General features: G+C 41.7%; 1 protein-coding gene across 3 annotated transcripts in view; it reads right to left on the bottom strand.

Moving 5' to 3' along the window:
* The window catches only part of LOC122542888 (cdc42 effector protein 2), a 67,132-nt gene that overhangs the window by 43,388 nt on the left and 10,553 nt on the right, over window positions 1–13,191 (bottom strand). For 2 of the 3 annotated variants that reach the window (XM_043681013.2, XM_043681009.2), the window contains exon 2: window positions 1,719–1,923. The gene's annotated coding sequence lies outside the window, so the exon portion shown is untranslated. Of the gene's footprint in view, window positions 1–1,718; window positions 1,924–3,232; window positions 3,811–13,191 lie in introns of those variants that run through there. The other variant, XM_043681010.2, reaches the window with a different exon arrangement.

A 13,191-nucleotide genomic window follows, 5' to 3' on the forward strand; every position in this document is an offset into this window, starting at 1 on the left:
CTATAATGGGAACAATTAGCAACAATCTGGCTAGCAGAGGGACAATAAGACATTCCAAGTGAAGACAGGTGTGCGACATGGCTGTGTATTATTCAGTTTATACACAGAACAAATATTCAGAAAATTAGATATAATTCAAGGATAAAAATTGGAGCTGAGAACACAAATATGTAGTATGTTGATGACGCCTGCAGATTCAGAAGGCACTCTACAAAATATTGAAAATCAAATAAACTCTCAGCTTAGAATATGAATTGAACACAAACACCAAAAATACAAAAACTATGTTAGTCAGAAGGAATGGAAGAAACTAGTGTGATATTGCCGGGCCTACTGAGTATTTCCAGTATTTTGTTTCATTTTGCCTTTGCAATCATCACTACACTCAGTTTTTTGTCTTCCTCCTCAATTGTTATATACACGCTGGTGGTGCCCCATTAATCCAGAGGAATTCATGCTGCTCTAATGTAACCTATTGTAATTGGCTTGCATTAATTTTGAAGGAGGCTTGATAGCAGATTACTAATTATATTCTGGCTGTTCAAAGGGGCGCTTGACTGAATATTGATGAGTATGGCACTTTAGTGGAAATTGTTTGTTGACATTCTTGCTTTTAGTTAACTTAGGTTCAGTGGTGTCATCACTGTAACTTTGGATATTATCTTGTTGTGTTACATCTCACATCTAGTGGGCAATATGCCTTTAAAAGTCATGCCCATTATAACATCACCATATGACTTAATAAAAGTCCCCAGTCTCCACATTACTGGGACCACTTGCAGCACGATATGTTGAGAGAAGCATTCTGTAGTTTGTGACTAATTTGTTGAGTATTAGACTGGACATGGCAGTCTCTGTAATCAGGAGAAAGTGAGGACTGCAGATGCTGGAGATCAGAGTCGAGAGTGTGGTGCTGGAAAAGCACAGCAGGTCAGTCAGCATCCGAGGAGCAGAAGAATTGACATTTCGACCATAAGCCCTTCATCAGGAAGGGCTAATGAAGGAGCAGTGGTCTGAAAGTTAGTGCATCCCATTAAACCTGTTGGACTATAACCTGGTGTTGTGTGATTTTTAACTTTGTATACCCCAGTCCAACACTGGCATCTCCAAATCATGATTGAGATATCAGAACCTTAATAAATGTCGACTGAACCTTTCTACACTATACACGATATGGCCCATGTCTAGTTTTCATGTCACAGTAGCTAAAATATGTATTACTTCAGAAGACATAAATATCTTGAAGGTAAAAGTTCATGACTGCATCCATAGCAGATGATGAAGACACAACAGATTAGGGTTAATAATGTGGCTATTTATAAAGAAATGGCTCCAAGTTATTAGATTATGGTGGCAGCAGTGGGATCTGGATGTTGTTGTCACTATGACATGTGACTTAATAATGAAAAGATTTATTACTTACCAGCTGTGAGACATAAAACATCAAATCTAATTAAGGTTAAATGGCAAATAAACCATGGAGCTTTTCTTAAAGAGCTTAAAATAATTGTACATTTAAGTTTAAAATTATCATGAGTAACAATTAAATAAGTATGAGTGATAGAGATGTAGACATATACTATATTCCTTCCATCACTGATGGACACTGGTAGCAATGCGTTCCATCAGTTACAAAAATATTTCACATTTAATATTTCTTGGAGGACTTAGATTTTGAAGCATTGTGGAAAATGGATATATTTCGAATGCAGAAATACCTGGAGTGGTCTCTTCAAAAGTATTAATTGGAAGGTCTCTGTGGATATTGGAGATAATTTTTAAACAAGGCTTTCTAGAAATTGCATGACCGGTGATACTGCTTGCTTTGTTGTGTCCTCTGCCGGAGCTGTTTGAACAGTGACTGGTCTTCAATTGAAATTAAGAGTTTGAGAGGCAGGGTTATCCAGTCGATCACTCAAATTTCTGAAAAAAAGAAAATCCTTTTGAGTTCAGCTTGTAGATTATTGTTCTTCTGAATGAGTGATTCAAGGAACATCTTAGTATTGTATTTCCTGACCAAGTTGTGTCTGCAAAGACCCGAGAGACAACCACATATGATTAGTGCCTTGACGGCACATGCCAGGATATCACATATTTTGAAATGTCCTACACTTTATCCTCCAAGAACAATCCATTTGCCTAAAATGTTTTTTAAAATGACAATCTCTGCAGAATTTGTAGACGCGGGTGTTGGATTAGGGTGTACAAAGTTAAAAATCACACAACACCAGGTTGTAGTCCAGCAGGTTTAATTGAAAGCACTAGCTTTCGGAGCGCTGCTCTTTCATCATGTGGTTGTGGAGAATAAGATTGTAAGACACAGAAATTTATAGCAAAAGTTTACAGTGTGATGTAACTGAACTTATATACTGAAAAAGACCAGGATTGTTTGTTAAGTCTCTCATCTTTTAGAATGACCATGTTGGTTTCAGCTCTTTCATATGTAAATTGCAAAACTTTTTTAAAAAGTTACATTCTCAAGTGAACTTTAACAATTGGTGTTTACAATAATTGGTAGGGGACAGGGTTGGGGGCGAGGGGGGTGGGGGCGGACAGGGGTGGGTTTTCGCACACAGTGTGCTTTTGCCTTGTGTCCCGAGCGGGGAGCAGACTTCACAGAAAAGTCCGAGCCCCAGAGGAAATCAATTAACCGAATGATCAATTATCCGAACAAAATAGTGCCCGCCCATCTCGTTCGGATAATTGAGGTTTCTCTGTATTCCCCTTTTTTTTCTGATTATATTGATATGTCAGTCACTTGCTTTGAATTTTGGTAAAAACATCTGGATCATAAATTTGTTTGTTCTCTCCACATACCCTGACCCATGGGTCACATGCTTCCCCTTTCTCATCTTCTCCCCTCCTGAAGGCACAACATTGTCAAACTGATAGCAAAGTGCTCTAATCAGCTAAAAGCAGATTAATTCCTGAATTACACAACAAACCAAAATCACTTTTCCTCCATACAAATCCTGCTGTGCAGCTGTTAGATACATTTCCAATTTCATCATGCGTTGAAATCCTGTTTGGTAATATTACTAACGGACGCATTAAAATTCATAAGATTCTGACTGTCATTTAACAGAAGCATTAAGGTATGGATATTATAACAGTGTAGAAAATAATGTAATTTGAACTCAACAAATCTACTATAAATAACATTCAATATGATTTAAAGTCCCTCAAATTAAGAGAGTAATATTCAATTATAAGGTTCAGAAGTTCGTATTACCTTCATGTAAGCACAGGTCTCCAATCTTCTTAAACATCAAGCTTAGGCTTGCCAACTTCATCACCCCGGTGTGTGCTGACCCATAAATGTTTCTGATCATGCAATAGCCTCACCCATTTCAATTTATTTTAACATCCTCTAGATGTACAAATCCCTGAGCATTCTGCGTTCCTCAAATTCTAGCATCTTGATTTGATTTATTGTCACGTGTACCTAAGTACAGTGAAAAGCTTTGTTTGTGAGCTTTACAGGCAGATCATAGTAAGCAAGGACATGCAGATCATAGAGTGAAAAAACTTGGGACAGAGTGAGGCATACAGTTTACACTGCACAGGACATGCATGAAGCAAGATCAACATTGATAAGATCAACATTATTTGAAGTTTAGAGAATCCATTCATCATTCCAATAACAGTAGGGAAAAGCTGCTCTTGAACATATTGGTGCATGAGTTAAAGCTTCTGTATCTTCTGCCTGATGGAAGAAGTTGTAGGAAAGTATTAGTGGAATGGAATGGGTCTTTGATGATGTTGGCAGCCTTTCCATGGCAATGAGAGATGTAAATGAAGTCCATGGATGGAAGGTTGGCTTCCGTGATGGTCTGGGTTATGCACACAACCTTCGGTAGTTTCTTATGGCCCTGGAACAGCAGATGCTGTACCAGGCCATTATACACCTGGATAGTATGCTTTCTATGGTGCATCTGTAGAAGTTAGTGAGGGTCCTTTTAGACATACCCAATTTACTAAGCCACCTGAGGAAGAAGAGGCATTGTTGTGCTTTCTTGACCATCGCATCTACATGGCAAGTCCAGGACAGGTTGTCAGTTATCGTCATTCCTAGGAACTTGACATTCTCAAACCTCTCAACCTCCACTCCATTGATATAAATGGGGGCATATTCTCCTTTCTTTCTGAAGTCAATGATCAGTTCTTTTGCTTTGGTGACATTGAGAGAGAGGTTGCACCACGTCACCAAGTTCTCTATCTCCTTTCTGTATTCTGACTCATCGTTGTCTAAAATCCATCCTACCATTGTAGTGTCGTCAGCAAACCTGGAAATGGCGTTTGCTTGGAATTCGGCTACAAAGTTGTGGGAGTACAGTAGGGGGCTGAGAATGCATCCTTGTTGGGGCTCTTGTTTTGAGGGTTATTGTGGAGGAGATACAGTTGTCTATGTTCATTGATTGTGGTCTATGGGTCAGGAAGCTGAGGATCCAGTTGCAGAGGGCAGAGCCGAGACCTCGTCTCGGAGTTTTGAGATTAATCCGGAGGGTTAATGGTTTTGAAGGCGGAGCTGTAGTTGATGAGCAGGAGCCTGACGTAGGCGTCCTTGTTGTCCAGATGTTCCAAGGATCAGTGTAAGGCTCAGGACATGGCATCCGCTATGGACCTGTTGCATCGGTAGACAAATTGCAGGGATCACGGCAGGCTGGGAATCTAGAGTTGATGTGGGCCATGACCAGCATCTCAAAGCACTTCACCTTTGTGAAGGTCAGTGCCACTAGGTGATAGTTATTAAGGCACGTTACATACGCTTTCTTAGGTACTGGGATGATGGTGGTTGTCTTAAAGCAGGTGGGGATTACAGCTTGTGGGAGGGAGAGGTTGAAGATGGCAGTGAATACCTCCATCAGCTGGTCTGCACAGGATCTAAATGCACAGCTGGGGACCATCAAGGCCTGCCGCTTTTCTTGGGTTGATTCTCAGGAACACCAATCTGACGTCTACAGTGGTGATGGTGAGAACAGGTGCATCTGGGGTGGTCAGGTCAGGTGACACTGCGCCACTGGCATTCTGCTCGAACCGAGCATAGAAAGCACTGGGTGCATCAGAGAAGGATGTGTCTTTGTCTGCTATCTTGCTCTGCTTCATTTAGTACCCTATTATGTTCTTTAGGCTTTGCCACAAGTGGTGGGTGTCCGTATGGTTGGTTTGGGCCTCTAACTTGGTCCGGACTGCCTCTTGGCATCCCTGATGGCTTTTTTAGGAGATTATATCTGGACTTTCTATATAGGTCTGGATTGTCTGACTTGAATGCTGGTCTTCAGTAGGCAGTGGATTTCTCGGTTCATCCAAGGTTTCCGGTTGGTGAACACCCAGATTAACTTCTTTGGCATGCAGGCCTCCATACATTTATGAATAAAGTCTGTGACGATGTTGGCATACTCGTTAGGTTTTCCGCTGAATACTTGAATATGGTCCAGTCCACTGACTCCAAGCAGTTCTGAAGATGCTCTTCTTCTGCCTCGGACCAGCACTGTATTTCTTTCTGTGAAGGACCCTTCCATTTCAGCTTCTGCTTGTAAAGGAGGAAGAAGTGTTGTAATTTGCACCTCCCTGATTTTCACTTCTTTACCATTAATATGTAAGCCTTCAGCTGCAAGATCCTAAGCTCTGTAATACCTCTCCCTAAATCTCTCTGTCTCTTTCCTCCTTTAAGAGGATCCTTAGAAATTACCTCTTTGACCAAGCTTTTGTCTGTCCTAACATGGCTCAAAAAAGGGATCCACTGCAGGCAGAGTCAAGATAACATTTGATGGGGAATAAAGAAATGGCACAGAAACCAAACAAATACTTTGTGTTTGCTTTGACATATGAAAATATTGAAAATACTTTTGTCCAGAAATAATGGAGAATCTAGGGACTAATATAAATGAGGAACTGCAAGATATTAATATTCGTAAAGATAAACTCGAGAGAAATCCCCTGGACCTAGAGTGCTGAAAGAGGTGTCTGTAGAAATAGTAGATGCATTGGTTATCATCTTGCAAAATTTTACATGCCCAGGAATAGTTCCTGTGAATATAACCCAAGAATTTAAAAAATGAAAGAGAAGGAAAAGGGGGAACTACAAATCTGTTAATTGATATCAGAGGGAAAATGCTAGAATCTATAAATAAATAATGTGATAAGGGGACACTGAGAATGTGATGGTAGTATTAGCAAGAGTCAACATGGATTTGTGAAAGGAATATAATTTCCAAACAGATCAGTCAGGGGATTTTTTTGGAAATATAACTGGCAAAATAGATAAGGGAAAACTGGTTGAAGTGGTATATTTAGCTTTACAGAAAGCTTTTGATAAGGCACCAGATAAGAGATTAGTAAACAAAATTAGAGCACATGGGACTCAGGGATTATACTAGCATTGATTGACAACCTGTTAACAGACAGAAAATAGATGATAGAATTAGAGTTAGGTTTCTTGTCATGTGTACTCAAGCGCAGGGATATGTGAGTACTGCAACATACAAGAGTATACAAGAGTCGCTATTTCTGGTGCCATCCTAGGTATAGATACCGAAGCACAAAATTTTAGGTTTAAATTAGAAAAATAAACAAATAAAGGTAAAAGTTCAGCATTGAGTCCTTCTAAAACAGGGAGGCCACACTGGGCTTCACTTCAAGGCTGCGAGTGCACACTGGTCTTCCTCAATGAGGCCAGGAGCCTGTGTTGGGCTTCCTCGAGACCAGGAGTCCATGCTGGGCTTCTTCAAGGAGGCCTGGAGTCCACATTGAGATTCCTCAAGGCTGGAAGTCTGTGTTGAGCTTCCAGGAGGCTGGGAGTGACCCGTGTCCATCCCCACTGGGTTTCCTTGAGGTCGGGAGCCCCATGAGTCTGGGCTGGCTCAACTCTCAACCACCGATGCCATCTGAGGAAATGAAGGTAAGTAGAGAGAAAAGAAGAAACCGAAAGAAATAAAAACACAAAAAGAGAAAAAGAAGGAAAGGACACGATCCAGCTTAGGATCCATATTTCACCGCCATCTTGTCCATGCAATAGAAATAAATGGGTCATTTTCAGATTGGCAGGCTGTACCTAGGGATGTGCCACAAGGATCAGTGCTTGGGTGCCATCTATTCACAATCTATAATCAATTATTTGGGATTAGGAATTTTTTTTATTCTCTTGTGTTACTGGCTGGCCAGTATTTATTGCCCATCCTTACTAGCCCTTGAGAATGTGGTGATGGTGAGCTGCCTTCTTGAACCGCTGCAGACTATGTCTGTTGGTAGACCCACAATGCTGTGAGAGAGGGTGTTCTAGGAGTTTGACCCAGTGACAGTGAAGGAATAGCGATAAACTTTCAAGTTAGGATAGTGAGTGGCGTGGAGAACTTGGAGCAGATGGTTTCCTATTGATCTGCTGCCCTCGTCCTTCCAGATGAAAGTGGTTGTGGTTCAGTAGGTGCAAACTAAGGATTCTGCAGATAGTACACACTGCTGGTACTGAGCGTTGGTGGTGGAGGGAATAGATGCTTGTGGATATGGTGCCAATCAAGCAGGCTGCTTTGTTCTGGATGATATTAGCTTTGAGTATTGTTGGAGCTGCACTCATCTACATAAGTGGAACATATTCCAACACACTCCTGGTATTAGTGCCTTGTAGATGGTAGACAGGATTTGGGAAGTAAGGAGGTGAGTTATTCAATGCAGTATTCCTAGCCTTTGACCAGCTCTTGTAGCCAGTGCATTTATATAGCGAATTCAGATGAGTTTCTGGTGGTAAACCCCACGAAGCTGATAGTGGGGGATTCAGAATTAAATGTCAAGAGGTCGGGGTTGGAATGTATTCTATGTCTCTCCAATAAGAGACATAGATACATAGAGCAGTACAGCACAAGAATAAGCCCTTCAGCCTACCATGTCTGTGTAGACCATGATGCCATTCTGAACTAATCCCAACTGCCTACACATGATCTGTACCCTCTCTATTCCCTGCCTGTTCATGTGTCTATCTAAGTGCCTCTTAAACTCTGCTAACATATCTGCTTCTATCATCTCCTCAGGCAGCATGTTCCAAGCACCTGCCACTCTGCATAAAAACAAACTTTCCTTGCACATCTCCTTTAAACTTTTTCTCTTTCACTTTAAACCTATAGCCCTTTATAGTTGACATTTCCACCTGGGAAAAAGATTCTGCCTACTCACCCACTTCATGCTTCTCATAATTTTATATACTTCTATCAGGTCCCTTAGCCTCCGACACGCTCATGAAAAAAATCCACATTTATCCAACCTCTCCTTATAGCTAATACACTCTGATTCAGGCAATATCCTGACAAACCTTTTTTTGCATCCTCTCCAAAGCCTCCATATCCTTCCTATAGTGTAGTGACAAGAACTGCACACAATACCCTAAAAGTGGCCAATCTAAAGTTTTATGCAACTGCAACATAACTTGCCTATTTTTATACTCAATGCCACAACTGATGAAGTTTAAAATCACACAACACCAGGTTATAGTCTAACAGGTTTACTTGGAAGTACAAGCTTTTGGAGCACTGCTCCTTCCTCATGTAGCTAGTGTGGCAGGATCATAGGACACAGAATTTATAGTAAAAGATCAAAATGTCATATAACTGATGCAATGTATTGGATAAACTTGGATTGTCGTCAAACCTTTAATGACTTAGAATGGAATTTCATTAATTAATATGTAGATCCCAGAACTTCTTTGCAGTCACATTCCCAAGATAATTTAAGGTTTCATAAAAGAAGGTGACATCTCAGCTCAGGTAACGCATTAAAGGTGTGAGGTTAAAATCTGTATTCCAACTTTCAGTCAGACCAGTTTTATTTCCAAAGTAGGAATTTATAAAATGACACATGGACTGATTGCCTCCACGTCACAACTGAAGGTAAGCATGCCGTATGCCATCTTTATCACCTTATCCATTTGTGTTGCTACTTTCATGGAGCTATGGACTTGGATCCCTCTGTACATCAATGTTCCTAAGGACTCTGCCATTTAATGTACACATTTTTCTTGTATTTGACCTCCCAAAATGCATCACCTCACACTTTTTTGTTCAGTACTATACCAATAGAAGTCATCTTAGGGCAGCACGGTGGCTCAGTGGTTAGTACTGCTGCCTCACAGCGCCAGGGACCCGGGTTCGATTCCTGCCTCAGGCGACTGTCTGTGTAGAGTTTGCATATTCTCCCCTTGTCTGTGTGGGTTTCCTCCCACAGTTCAAAGATGTTCAGGTCAGGTGAATTGCCATGATAAATTGCCCATGGTGTTAGGTGCATTAGTCAGGGGTAAATGTAGGGGAATGGGTCTGGGTGGGTTACTCTTCAGAGGGTCAGTGTGGACTTGTTGGGCCAAAGGGCCTGTTTCCATACTGTAGGGAATCTAACCTAACTTGTCCAGATTAAACGCCACCTGCCATTCCTCTGCCCAACTTTCTAACTGACCTATATCCTCAGATAACCTTCCTCACTATCCACAACTCCATCAATTTTCTGCGTTGTCTGCAACTTACTAATGAGACCACCTATATTTTCATCTAAATCATTTATGTATTATAAACAACAGAAATTTCAGCGCCGATCCTAACGGAACACCACTGGTCACCAGAAAAACATCCCTCCACAACTACCATCTGTATTGTATGATCAAGTCAATTTTGTATCCAACTTGCCAACTCACCATGGATGCCTTATTATGAGGAAACTTGCTAATTACTTTCGTAAAGTCTATGTAGGCAACATCATCAATTCCTCAAAACCTCAATCACCTTTGAGAGACCAGATCTCCTCTGCATAAAGCTACGCGGACTGTCCCTCATAAGTCCATTCTTCTCCAAATGCTCCTGTTCCTAAGAATCTTCTCCAATAATTTCCCTACCATTAATATAAGGCTCACCGGCCGATAATTTCCTGGATTATCCTTGGTCACCTTCTTAAACAAAGGAACCACACTGGCTATTCTCCAGTTTTCTGGGACCTCACCTTTGGCTAAAGAGGATACAAAGATCTCTGTACATGCACCAGCAATCTCCTCCCTTGCCTCTTTCAGTATCCTGGGATAGATCCCATCAGGCCTTGGGAACTTACTGACCTAAATGTTTTTCAAAACACCCAACACCTCCTCCTTAAAATTGACATATCCTAGCGTATCAATATACCCTTCCCTAATCTTACAATCATCCATATGCCTGACATATTTATGGCACGAGTGTTACTTGCCACTTGTCAGCCTAAGCCTGGATATTGTGCAGGTCTTGTTGCATTTGAACATGGACTGTTTCATTATCTAAGGAGGTGAGAATGTTGTGCAATCATAAAACATAGAACAATACAGGGCAGAACAGGCCCTTTGGCCCTCGATGTTGCGCTGACCTGTGAACTATTCTCAGCTCATCCCCCTACACTATCCCAAAATCATCCATGTGCTTATCTAAGGATTGTTTAAATCTCCCTAAGTTGACTACATTAGCAGGTAGGGCATTCCACGCCCTTACCACTCTCTGCGTAAAGAACTTGCCTCTGACATCTGTCTTAAATCTATCACCCCTTAATTTGTAGTTATGCCCCCTCATACATGCTGACATCATCATCCTAGGAAAAAGACTTTTACTGTCTACCCTATCTAATCCTCTGATCATCTTGTATGTCTCTATCAAATCCCCTCTTAGCTGCCTTCTTTCCAATGGAGAACAGACCCAAGTCTCTCAGCCTTTCCTCAGAAGACCTTCTCTCCAGACCAGGCAACATCCTGGTAAATCTCCTCTGCACCTTTTCCAATGCTTCCACATCCTTCCCGAAATTTGGGGACCAGAACTGTACACAATATTCCAAGTGTGGCCGCATCAGCGTTTTGTATAATTGCAGCATGATATTGCGGCTCCGGAACTCAATCCCTCTATGAATGAAACCTAACACACCTGCCTTCTTAACAGCACTATCCACCTGGGTGGCAACTTTCAGGGATCTATGTACATGGACTTCAAGATCCCTCTGCACATCCACACTACCAAGGATCTTTCCATTGACCCAGTACTTTGCCTTCCTGTGATTCTTCCCAAAATGCATCAACTCACATTTAGCTGCATTGAACTCCATTTGCCACCTCTCAGCCCAATTCTGCAGTTTATCCACATCCCCCTGCAACCTGTAACATTCTTCCACACTGTCCACTACTCCACCAACTTTAGTGTTGTCTGCAAATGTACTAATCCATCCACCTATGCCTGCGTCTAAGTCATTTATAAAAATGACAAACAGCAGTGGTCCCAAAACAGATCCTTGTGGCACACCATTAGTAACCGGACTCCAGGCTGAATATTTTCCATCAACCACCACTCGCTGCCTTCTTTCAGAAAGCCAATGAACATCCCCATTTCTGACCTGATGATGGAGGGAAGAACATTGATGAAGTAACTGAAGATGGTTGGGCCTAGGACACTACCTTCAGGAATGCCTGCAGAAAATGCCAGGAGCTGAGATGACTGACCATCAACAAGCATATATATGCTGGTAGAGAGTTTCTCTCCTGGTTCCCATTGATGCTAGTTTTGCTAGGGCTTCTTGAGGCCAAACTCAGTCAAATGTGGCCTTAATGACAAGGGCTGTCACTCTCACCTCACCTCTGGAATTCAGCATTTTTGTTCATGTTTGAACCAAGACTGTAATAAGGTCAGGAGCTAGGTGGCCCTGGTGCCAGACTGGATATCAGTCAGCAGGTTGGTGTGAGACAAGTGCTGCTTGATAACACTGTTGATGACACCTCCCATCACCTTATGATGATTGGGAGCAGACTGATGGGGTGGTACCCAAATTGGCCAGTTGGATTTGTCCTGCTTTGTGTACAGGACATACCTGGACAATTTTCCACATTGTCAGATAGGTGCCAGTGTTGTAGCTGCACTGGAAAAGTTTGGCTAGGGGTGCAGCGAGTTCCAGAATATAAGTCTTCAGCATTATTGCCAGAATTTGTCAAGACCCACAACCTTTGCAGTATCGAGTGCCTCCAACTGTTTCTTGATATCACATGGAGTGAATCAAATTGGTTGAAGGCTGGCACCTGTAATGTTGGGACCACTGAAGGAAACACAAATGGATCAGGACTTCTGGCTGAAGATTGCTGCCAATGCATCAGACTTATCTCTTGTATTGATATGCTGGGCTCTTCCTTCATTGAGGATGGGAATATTTGTGGATCCCTTTTGTAACAGTCCCAAGTTTGCAGGTAACACAACACTAAATAATGGGGCAAATTGTGAGGAGGATGCCAAGGCCCTTCAAGAAAATTTGGCAGATGGGATACAATATGAAGAAATGTAAGGTTATCCATTTTAATTGTAAATTCAGAATATATTTTTCTTAATTTTCAAATTCATTAGCTGCTGTTTTAGTGTGTTGGTGGATTTGCGGGCTACCATGATGCCAAAAGGTCTCAATAGTCTGCCAGTCATTTCCGAGATGTTTTTGATGTAGGGGAGAGTACCTAGGGTTTCTGGGCACGTTTTGTTTGCTTGTTTGGGTTTGTTGCTGAGAAATCAGCAGACTGTATTCATTGGGTACCTGTTCTTTATGAATATGCTGTATAGGTGATTTTCCTCTGCTCTTCATAGTTCCTCTGTGCTGCAGTGTGTGGTGACTCATTGAAATAAAATTCTAAAGCGGTTTCATTTGTGGGTGTTGGGATGATTGCTTCTGTATGCAGCTAGTGAACTTGAAAGATCCCATATAGACAACAAACAAAACTAGTGTCATTTACAAAATACCTTGCAAGAACTGTAACAAACCCTACATTGGACAAACAGGCAGAAAATTAGTCATCAGGATACATAAACATCAACTAGCCACAAAAAGACATGACCCACTCTCACTAGTATCCTTACATACAGATGAAGGAGGACACCACTTCGACTGCGACAACACCTCCACCCTAGGGCAAGCCAAACAGAGACACGCACAAGAATTCCTAGAAGCATGGCATAGAATATGTTTGTCTATCAACAAACATATTGACTTGGACCCCATTTACCACCCTCTGAGGAAAAGAACAGAAGATGACATAACCACAGGAAATGACATCACTAACCCAAGGAAACCTAAACACATAAATAGAAAGCGGTCACTAACACCAGTGCTTCACCGGCGCCTCACTGATGATGTTACCTAGTATGGTAGTGAAATGTCAAAAAATGAACCTCCAGCCCAGCA

The sequence above is a fragment of the Chiloscyllium plagiosum genome, unplaced genomic scaffold, assembly GCF_037043375.1.
Source record: "Chiloscyllium plagiosum isolate Xiang-an unplaced genomic scaffold, Cpla_swu_hap1 HiC_scaffold_47, whole genome shotgun sequence".
NCBI classification, from domain to species: Eukaryota; Metazoa; Chordata; class Chondrichthyes; order Orectolobiformes; family Hemiscylliidae; genus Chiloscyllium; species Chiloscyllium plagiosum.